Source organism: Nanorana parkeri, unplaced genomic scaffold (assembly GCF_000935625.1).
Source record: "Nanorana parkeri isolate BGI_ZX_2015 unplaced genomic scaffold, ASM93562v1 scaffold111, whole genome shotgun sequence".
Lineage (NCBI taxonomy): Eukaryota > Metazoa > Chordata > Amphibia > Anura > Dicroglossidae > Nanorana > Nanorana parkeri.
In genome coordinates, this window is record NW_017306379.1 from 2,234,274 (window position 1) to 2,245,540 (window position 11,267).

The window sequence follows — 11,267 nt, forward strand, 5'->3', positions numbered from 1 at the left end:
ACACAGCTTTGACCAATTGTGCCATCTCTCCAAACTACTGCAGGTGCATGAAGAATGTAGGTGGCCCCTCAGGACATCTACCTGGCCCTACATTTCTGCCTAGTTCCTTTAAAAACAGAACAAAACATTGAACGCATAGACCCAATATATTAAAAGTTAATAAGCTTTAATAAGTAAAAACTCCCAAATGTCAGTGGATACAGCGCGCGTCAGGGCCTTGGAAAGAAGAGCATCATAGCCTCAGCCCTCCGTGGCCAGCGATGGGGCTCTGTGCCAGGGAATGGTGCTATCAGCGCTATCTCCAGTACAATACAGAGGACCCGCCTGTAGCTGGAAAGTAGCGGCATCCTTGAAACTCCGCAAGGAACAGAAGTGTATACTTCTGGGTATCAGAGAGTTGCAGTTACTATTATTATACAGGATTTATATAGTGCCAATAGTTTGCACAGCATTTTATAACATAAAGAAGGATGGTACAGTTACATCACAATGCATTGTTGAGAGGGCCCTGCTCGTGGGAGCATATAATTTAAAAAGCAAGGGCAAGTGATGCAAAGGGTAATAACTGTGAGGGGATGTGTTGATGGACAAGGTAAAAGTTTAGGTTATAGTTAAAGGCGAGGTAGGCTTCTCTGAAGAGCTGAGTTTTCATGTAGCCAGAGTAGGAGACAGCCAGACAGATTGGGGTAGGGAGTTCCAGAGGATGGGAGAGACCATAGGAAATTCCTGGAGTGAACATGGTAGTAGTTCCACTCTTCAGTGTATATGTACAAAAGTAGCTTTTAGGGCCCATTCACACCAGGGTCATGTGTGAATTACATAGTTGTTTGCGATTAACACACGATACTGCACAACACGCCTATAGTGCTTTGCGTTGCCAGTCATTTCAATGGCACCCCAAACGCAACTCCTGCCCACAATGCGATCAACATTGCTGCAGCGTGTGGTACACGCACTACTTTTTTCATCCAAACCACAACGCACAATATTGGATTTCCACACATTGCGATCGATTCCGTCGCATGCAATTAAGGCAAGGCCCTGGTGTGAACGGGCCCTCAATATAAAGCAAACAGCACGTCATTTCTATATTCCTGAATTCTTTACATTTTACTATAATAAATGTGAGATATAATGGGCAGAACATGGACCAAAGGGCATTATATGGTGAGCCTAGGGCACCAAGATATCTAAATACAGCCCTGGCTTTAACACATTACATTCAAAAAAACCTTCAAAACACAACACAGTCCCATAAAACAGAGCAAGGTAACTCGGCCCTTTCCCACTGTCTGTATGACGTGTCCCCAGGCAGTAAACCTTTCAATGTTGAATAATAGGTCAGCTTTAAACAGCCATGTTAGGGGGCGGGTCCATTTTATTACCTCCAGGTACACGAGGCCCCGGCCAGCATGCCTTTCAGACCGCCATTAACCAGGACTGTACACATATCTTCAGGCAGCAAACTTCAATCACTGTTCATGCTGTGACTCAGCTGTTCCTAGCTGCATCCTCGGCTCGCAGATCAGCCGGCGAATGACACAGAAAATGCCATGTGCGTCAGGATGTGTTAAACTAAATGCCATCACCGTGCTGACAAAGGAAATGAGCTTTCAGTGGCAGCTTGGAAGGGTGGCCCATGTCCAAGTATCATTTTTAAGGTTTCTGCACACTAGAAAAGCTATGAGCTATTAAAATAAATACAAATCAATATGAACAAATACATTTAAATATAAGTATATAAATACCTGTAATAAATAAATAAAAAATAAATACACTCACACAGGGTTGACAAAACAGATGGGGGGGGGGGGGACCCATACAAAATTTTGCTATGGGGCCCTGGGATTTCTAGTTACGCCTCTGATCCAGATCAAACAAATATACATTGCCCAGCAAAGCATTTCTTTACATTTTTGCCCAAGCACTTACAGTCATCATGTTTCCAAACAGCTCCAACTCTCTCAGCTCAGCTTCCCTGAACTTTCTGTCCAGTACAAGATCACAAAGGACAGGGCAGTCTCCAGCATCTGTCCATCTACTAGCTTGGAGAAGGTAGGAGGGAGGAGGAGCGGAGAGCAAGGGAGAGAGGCATGCCTTGTTGTGTCTGTGGAAACACACACAGCTTACTAGCACACACAAGGGTGGCTCCATAGGACCCTGCAAGGGAAAGGAGCCTCCCTAAAACAGGATGTCAGGACCAGTGCTCAGGGGACCAGCTGATTCTGCAGGAAGCTAAAAAATTTAAACATCAAAAAGCAGCAATCACTGTAAGGGACTTCATCAGCAATCAAAATATCTTATAAACCTTTTGACTTTACTATCACTTTAAAGTGACATTAAAGTAAAAAAACAAAATTCCCTCCCCCCCATGTTAATGTTAGCACTTACCTAAAATGATATCTCTTATTCCGATCTTCTACTTCTTTTGTGATGTTTTCATCTGTCCCTCCAGCGGTGCGGCGGATCTCCGATTCAGCGCTGACTGCTCTGTCTCCGTCCGAGAATCCGGACTGCGCATGCGCCCGTCCCAAGATCCTTTGCGGCCGCACGAGCAGTTCCTGATTCTCGGCGCGGGAGCGCACAGCGATAACGAGGTAAGTTTAAACCTCTGTTAAAGAATTTTTTAAACTTATTTTTTCTATACACACAGTCATACAATTGTTTGATGCAATAATTATTTCAGTGAAGTAATTGTATCTCGCAAAGCTATTGCGCTAAATGTGCAGTTCAAAAAACCATTGATCAGTTTCAAGGAACAATCAGTCCTGATGGAAAATCCAATTAGATTTGGCCATGTCAAACTTATTTGATGTGTCAAATGATCATTTTTAAAGGAGAACTATGGGGTCAGGGCTTTTCCCCATAGTTCTCCTTAGGGTAACGGGAGGACACAAACCAGCGTCCTCCCGTCACCCTAGGCTCAGCAGCTCACGGTATACTGAGACGCAGCAGCCGGAGCGGATCCCGACATCGATGTCAAAATCCGCCCAGCTGCGTGACTGACAGCTGGCTCTGCCTATCTAGAGGCAGAGCCAGCTGTACCCGCCCCCTCCCCCGTCCGTTCCGCCAGTCAGCGCTGGCGGATCGGAGGGGGGAGGGGGGAAACCAGTCCCTCCCCTGTCACGGCAGAGAGCCGTGACAGGATCGAGAGGTGAGCGAACGCCGGTATTTGTTCGCTCACCTCCCGATCTACTGAGCCGACCTGTGACAGTCTCATTGTCACAGGTCGGCTAGAACTATGAGGTGAGTGGAAATCACTCATCTCATAGTTCTCCTTTAAAGCTTGTTTTATTATTGTCACGGGTTTGGGCAACATGACATGCATACAAGAAGTTTTTTGCTTTTGTTTTTATAGAACACTCTGTGGTCTATTTATCAAGGTTTTACCCAAAGATTCACACACCTCTGCCCCAAGATCTCTACATTGTTTTAGTGACATTTTATGTATGAATCTTGTGTAGAATGTGTGTGAATATTGGGTGAAAACATTGGTAAATAGACCCCTTTGTCCGGTGTGACAGAATGGGACTCCTCCAGGGACTAACGGGCAAGTTAGGGACAGAGGGCCGCTTTGCAATCTGCGATGCTAGCTATGTCCTTTTCATATATCGTTCCTGACTAGCAGACATCGCACACAGCAGAACCACTTGAAACTCTTACAGATAATTATTCCTTTATGAATAATTAATTACAGAAGCAAATTGAAAAAGCAATACCCTTGTCACCTTCCAAGTGTATCATGACAAAAGGATTATAAGCTTAGGCAAAGGAAGCAACACCCAAAACAAACAAAACCTGAACTGAGAGAATAGGGAGGGTGTCATCATGTCATCGCTGACCTCTCCTGAAAATGCTAGTTGCCTGGTTATCGTACTGATTCAACGACATGAACTCTGCAAGCTGTGCCCAGAGGCAAATCGGTATTGCCTGTGATACTTCTACAGCTGATCTTTCCCCATTTCTGAATTATCATGCTTTGTTTTGCACTGTTCCTCTGTGTATAAGCGGCCATCTTGGTAGAGGCAGGGCTTTGCTTCCTCATGTCAGAGCCTCCAGAAAGGAGAGCAGTAAGCTGCACAGAAGCAAAATCACCAAATCTCCTAAGACCAGCAGTCAGAGGAAGCAGTGCCGTAGATCTCACACTGCAGATATACAGCTATGAGGCTGAACACACAGGAATGCCTGGGCACACTCACAGGTACAGCTTCCTCTCCAGCAATGAGAACAATGGGCAACACAGTAGTGACATCACCATCTCTCACTACAAACTTCCTAAGACTAGCAGTCAGAGGCAGCAGTACCTTGCAGATATACAGCTATGAGGTTGAACGCACAGGAGTGTTTAGGCACACTCACAGGTACAGCTTCCTCTCCAGCAATGAGAACAATGAGCAGCACAGTAGTGACCTCACCAAATCTCACTACAAACCTCCGAAACATAGCGGTCAGAGGCAGCAGTAGCTTAGATCTCCCACTGCAGATATACAGCTATGAAGAGTAATTGAATGACACTTAGTTTAGTAAGCTATGTATACTGTGTATAATAAACAATTGCAATTTAATTTTAAAAAAAGTTTTACTCCTAGTTGTATCTCAGAGCTGCTGATCTCTTTCAGCCTTTTCGCATGCCCCTTCCTGTCTACATGTACTCCAGCAATGGTTGCATGGCATTTCTAAGGGCGGGTTTCCTAATGGTGACAACAGTGGATCATGGGTGTGTAATGTGTTTTAAAACAGCCTCTTGAAGTCTCTATCGGAACCCCTTGTGACAAGGTGACAACACGGGAGCACGAATGGGAGACAGGGACAGGGAGTGTTGTCGCCCCATAACAGGATGTTATTGGTGAATTGAAACTGGTAACTGGTAATTGAGGATGCTAAAGGCCCACCCCCAACGCAGAGTGAAGAGGAAAGCACTGGATGATAGGGGGAGCAAGGGATAAGGTAAGTAAAACTGCTTTTTATTGGTACCCTAGACAAAAACTGGGTGACAGGCTAACTTTAAGGTGTATTGATGAATATTTATATAAAGCTAAGGCTTGACCTCTAAATGATTCATCTGGTGAAATGCATAAGGCGGTACAAAGCTAACCCCAGGAACCCTGTACAGGTGTACATTTACTGCTGCATATGGTGCTTGCCCAGCCATCTAGCACTCTGCAGAGCTGAACCAGCGTAGGGATACAACACACAGGAGGCGGTGGACACAGTGGGAGGAAGTACCACTCCGGTAAGACTAATGATGCTATAGGAGAAGCCTAGACAATGGTGCCCATGGCAATGGTCAATGTGTGATATTGCTTTATATGCAGCTTATAACTCCTTAGCAATTGATTTGGGCGTAGCTTCTGCTCTGCGCTGAGAACAAGCCAACAGCATACTTTACTCGGCTCTCGTACTTCCTTGCCTCAGAGATTACAGCATTAAATATCTTAAAGGAAACGAGTACTGGAAGAAATACAGAAGACGCCATTACTGACCTTCTACTAATGCTAGTTCCCTGGCTGTCTCTGGACTCAATATTTTCTCGGTCAATGACTTAGAACATGGCACACAGATTAGAATGCAAGAAGTCATAACTCCTAATCTGTATTCCTGTTCCAGGATAGTTCCTAACAAACTATTCAAGCCACTGGATGAGCTTGACCACCACATAACTTGCATTGTCAGAAGGAGAGGTCAGACATGGCAGTTTCACATTCCATCACTACTTGTTTCCCTAAATGAATTGGCATACATGAGGGATGCACTGATACCGATACTAGTATTGGTATTTGTGCCGATACCGAGTATTGGGCGAATATTCGTACTCACCCAAATGCTCTCATATTTACCCCCGATACTGAAACTTTCGGTCAGATAGAGATTGACCGGCAGTGCCATAAAGGAATGTGGAGCCGGCTTCCCGGCCAACCAGGAAGCCGGGTGGCGGGTAATGACTCGGCGCCCCCCGCTTCCTGATTGGCCGGGAAGCTGCCTCCATGCTGTTTGGCCGGCTCAATGCTGAAAGGGCCGGAAAGCCGGCTTTCCAGCCAATCAGTATTGAGCTGGCCAAACAGCATGGATGAGGCTTCCCAGCCAATCAGGAAACCGGGCAGCGGGTAATGTTCTATGGAACCTGCATTAGACATGATGACGTCAGCGGTCCTCAGACTGCCGGAGACCAGTGGAGACCAGTCTAGCAGCCCACAGGAAGCTGGCGGGAGTGGACGGGAAAGAGATGCACATGACTGCTAGGGGGAGCAGGGATCAGGTAAGTAAATCTGCTTTTCTCCAGCCCCTAGAAAAAAAACAAGCACTTAACCCTTGCAATGCGAGAGGAAGCCCCACTGCAAAGGTCTGTTGTTGTTTGCTTGGAGATGGGCTTTAAAGTGGAATAAGAGCACTTTGTTTTAACCAGGCAGAATAAAAATGAACCCTTGAAGCAGGGTTACCCCCACACTGCAAGGGTTAAGTGCTGCTTTTGGTCTAGGGTGTAAAATAAAAAAGATATACTCACCTGACCCTCGGTCCTTGTGATGGTAACCTCTCTCTGCCTCACTTTTAATGCAAGTGAATGGATGTGATGATGTCAGGAATCCTTAGACTGCCAAAACCTGAGAAGAAGAGACTGCAATGATCTGTCTAGCAGCCATGGGGGACTGAGGATCGGGTAAATATATATTTGTTTATTTTACACTCTAGACCAAAATGAGCACGTAACTCTTGCACTGTGGGGGTAGCTACACTGCAAGGGCTCATTTTTATTCTGCTCAGAGTTGTTCTTTAAAGTGCACTAGATGTATGGACTAATGGGAATAGTTCCAACTACTCTGTAGTGTGTTGCGTATTGCCATGTTATATTAATACAGGAAAACATTTTAAGGCTTCATTGACACATAGCATTTGCGGTTCCCACACGGTTTTCTGTGTGGAAGACCGTGCGGGACAAAAACGCATTTTTTTTAATTAAATAGCCGCAAACGTGCGGAATCCGCCAGATTATCGAGCTTGCACTATTTTGGGGGCTGTGCGGTTTCGTACAATGCAGCCCCCGCAATGGTCTGAACGATGCACATTGACGTGCATTGAATTCCCTGTTTAGAGCATCTCCGCGTGTATGCGTACAGCCGAATAAGCGCGGACAGCCACTCAGGTGTGAATGGAGTATTATACTGGTATACTACAGTTTCTAAACATTCCAGAAAACAACAATTTTCAAAGTTGTATAGGATACATTCTCTTTCACAAAGTAACCAGAAACAAAATAAATGACTACAACCAGTGGCGTAACAATCGACATAGCGACCCATGCGGTCGCTATGGGGCCCGGGGGACAGGGGGGCATGGCCAGGACATCCCTGATGCCATGCGGGCGCCTGAGTCGCTATGGCATCTCATGCTGCTGGCTGTCACTGGCGGCTGTGAAGAGGAACGTGCCGCAGTTCAGATCCCTGACAGTTATCTGTGTAGTGGTGCGTTCCTCTCCAGAGCCGCTGCTGAGTCAGTGGGAGCCAGCAGCGGTGGTGGAGAAGGCTGGACCTGGCAGTGGAGGAGGAGGCCGGCCCAGGGGGGTCGGCAGCAGAGGAGGAGGCGGGGCCCGGTGATGGAGGAGGCGGGCCCGGTGACAGAGGAGGAGGCGGGGCCCATCAGCGACCATGGAGTAAGAGGAGGCGGACAGGTAAGGAATGTGAACAGCCCATCTGAGACCCTGCAGAGACCACCATAGAGATTCTGGGAGAGTCTATGGTGTGCTCTGCAGCTTCACCCTAAGGTGGGCTGTGTGGGATCTCAAGTGGGCTCTGCAAGGGGTGTAACTAGAAATCACAGGGCCCCATACAAAATTTTGCTATGGGGCCCTGTGATTTCTAGTTACGCCCCTGACTACAACGCCTTTTTTTTTAAAGTCAGGTTAACAAGCCCTTCCTCTGCCCGGCACCTTGAAGCACTGCTAATGAATGCCATTACCCTAATAGCCTGAGCAAGGTCAGCTTTAATGGAGACTCCCCAAATATAGGGTCAGTTCACAGAGAAGCAGTTATTCTACCTTTGTTCATATTTTAATAATGAGACAATTTGCTCATTAAAAAATGTTTACATTCACATGCTTAAAGTGCAACTGAAGCCCAGTCTTTTTTTTTTTTCAGTTTAGGATAGAGCGGGGAAGGTTTAAAACATGTCAGTTTTTGGGGGGTTTTCGGCAGCTAGAACACCTGTCAGGCTTTTATTTGTGTCTGTGTCCCCATTAGGGAGATCTACCTCCTCTATTTGTGACCGTTATCACTGAAAATGAAAGAAAATCCCACATTATGGGTTGTTGTCAGAACAGGAATATATGTGAAATCTTCCAATGGTGACACTAGTTCTGGTGACCCTGTTGATCACCAGGGATTTCCCTTTCTTTGGAAGGATTTCCTCTGACTTCCTGTTGTAGCTATCAGACAGGCAGTTAAAGGAGAACTATGGGGTCAGTGTTTTTCCCCATAGTTCTCCTTAGGGTAACGGGAGGACACAAACTAGCGTCCTCCCGTTACCCTAAGCTCAGTATACCGTGAGCTACAGCTCGCGGTATACTAAGATGCCGCAGCCGGAGTGGATCCCGACGTAGATGACGGGATCCGCCGAGCTGCGTGAGTGACAATGTTACTATTTACCTGTTTCAGTAAGCATGCCATTGATGCTTTCTTGAAGTGCACAGCTTGCTGAAGAATCTTCAACATCCAACTCATTTCTAGATGTGGCAGATGCCTGCTTTCCCCTGCACTCTGTGGTTTCGTCAGCTGGCCAATACTGTGTCCTGCAGTGACATTGTGGCCGTCAGCTGGAAGGAACCACAGCATGCAATGGGGAAATAAGAAATTAAAGGGTCACTAAACTTAGTCAAGTCTTAAAAATGCATTCAAGTATCTTAACTATTAACAAACATGTATTATTTGTGCATCACTCGGCTGTAGATCCTCCAATCATCTCTGAATTGGTGCTGACACCGTCCTTCCTTCTGGAGGGGGGCTACTTTTGTTCCCCATGGTCCCTGTGTGTTGTAAAGTAGCCACCTCTCCAAGCTCGCTCCTATGATGGACTACAATCTCATGTTTAGTTTACTAATTTGTATTGAGATTGTAGTCCATCACAGGAGCGAGCTTGGAGAGGTGGCTACTTTACAACACACAGGGCCCATGGGGAACAAAAGAAGCCCCCCTCCAGAAGGAAGGACGGTGTCAGCACCAATTCAGAGATGATTTGAGGAACAGGAAACGCCTGTAAAACGCGCTGAAACGTGTATTAAAAACACACAAAAATGCGCCAATAAACGCGCTAAAGAGCTGTCGCCCTGGTGTGAATAGGGTCTTATACCGAACAATTAATCATATAAATTACCAACAACACTAAGGGGTTCTATTTACACAAGATTCACACATTTTAATAGTTGGATTCAGTTTGAAAAATATACGAATGCTAGGTGAATGTGGTATGCAAATTGTGTGAAAATATTTAAAAATAGACCCCTAGCAATAGAAATCCTTTTTTATCTCCTTGTAAGGGTTTTCTCATCTCTATTCTCTACGGTTCTCCGTGCTGTATTGGTCTTGGATATTATTTATAAACACAAAGATAGTTGCTCCCAATATTGATAATAATATTCATAGAAGTTTATAAACACAACACAAGTCAAGCCATCCTGATATAAAAACATCCCAATAGCGTGGTTGAGACAATCACATACATGATCAAGTTTTCCTATGTAGATTATCTAAGCCAGCTAAGCTTGGCATTGGCCTTGGTCGGCCTTTTGTAACTGGTTCCCTGAGAGGTTACAAGGGGTTCCTTGAGCTCCTGCCCCATGGATGGTACACCCGTAGCTCTGACACCGAGACCACTCAGCAGAGCCAGCAGAGGGGGACCAGTGGAGCTTCTCCTCTTGTTTCTCATGTAAGTAACCACTGACAATAGTGATCATTTTGGATGTCTGTATGGGGGGCTTCGGGGGCATTCTTCCAAATGACATATAAGGAGCAATCCTCCTATATTAGGAGCAATCTTCCCCCAATTATCTCCCAAGGTACAGGGACATTACACTGACCGCCATGGTAATGGCCATTCTTCCCCCTGACCATCAGTGTAACAGACTAGGTGTGCAAGGAGCAAAGCACCAAATTCACAACATAGTCCAGATTAAATTTCATTCAGACTCATATCAAGAAGTCAACGTGTTTTGGAGGTTAAAAGGGTCACCCTTTCATAGTGACTCGGTACTGTTGAACAAAGTGTGTACTGGACCGATAAAAATGGAGGGATCGGGGTAGGTAGGATGATCGTTCCAGATGCGGGTTAAGCAAAAACTGGCATCAGGAGCAATCATACAACTTACCAGGATCCCTCCAGTTTTATCAGTCCAGTGCATGCTTTGTTCAAGCCTTGATGAAGGGGGCTCTTTGAGACCCCAAAAAACGTTGGCTATTTAAGTTATAAGAATCTGAATGAAATTAAATCTGGAATTGAAACGTTCTGCTTTGGGCACATTTCTTCTTGAAGACCCAGTCCCTACTCATGCAAAGAGACAACCTTTCGGCCACCACTTCTTGGAGAGCTGCCTAAGGAGAATTTTTTCCTCCACTCTCCTGACTGGAACATTTACTACTTTAAGAGATCCAATGCCCCACGCCTTTCTTCTACTTCCCATCAGTCCTATACTGTATTCCTTTCATGGACCACCAGTTTAAGGTGGGCCTTCTCTCTCAACCAGGGTTCCATGGGTATCCTATGGTTTCTCCAGAGGTCCTTAGGGGCTCCTTGAGCAGTGGTTGATTGACTTCCCATTGGATGGTGCCTGCATAGTTCCAGGGCCAAGACCACTTGAAAGAGCCGTGGGCACAACAGCAAGTATCTTTTTAGTTGTCTTTAAGGTTGACATTCTGACCACCAATGTAAGGTGGGCATTCTTCCCACTGACCACCAATGTAAGAGGATTATTCTAACCACTGACCACCAATGTAAGAGGGGTATTCTTCTCATTGATCACTACTGTTAAGGAACATTCTAACCACTGACCACCAACATAAGGTTGGGGGGTATACTTCCCACTGACCAGCAATGTAAGGGGGTATTCTTCTCATTGATCACTACTGTAATCTTCCTAATGACCATCAATGTAAGGCAGGGCACTGTTCCCACTAATCACCAGTGTAAGGTGGGGGGCATTCTTTCCACTGACCACCAATGTATGAGGGGTTTTCTTCTCATTGACCACTATTGTAAAGGACATTCTAACCAATGTAAGGGAGCGC

At 45.8% G+C, this 11,267-nt stretch overlaps 1 protein-coding gene across 1 annotated transcript in view; it reads right to left on the bottom strand.

Moving 5' to 3' along the window:
* Nucleotides 1–11,267, bottom strand: part of TTLL7 (tubulin tyrosine ligase like 7) — a 139,931-nt gene that overhangs the window by 127,994 nt on the left and 670 nt on the right. The gene's annotated exons all lie outside the window — the stretch shown is intronic.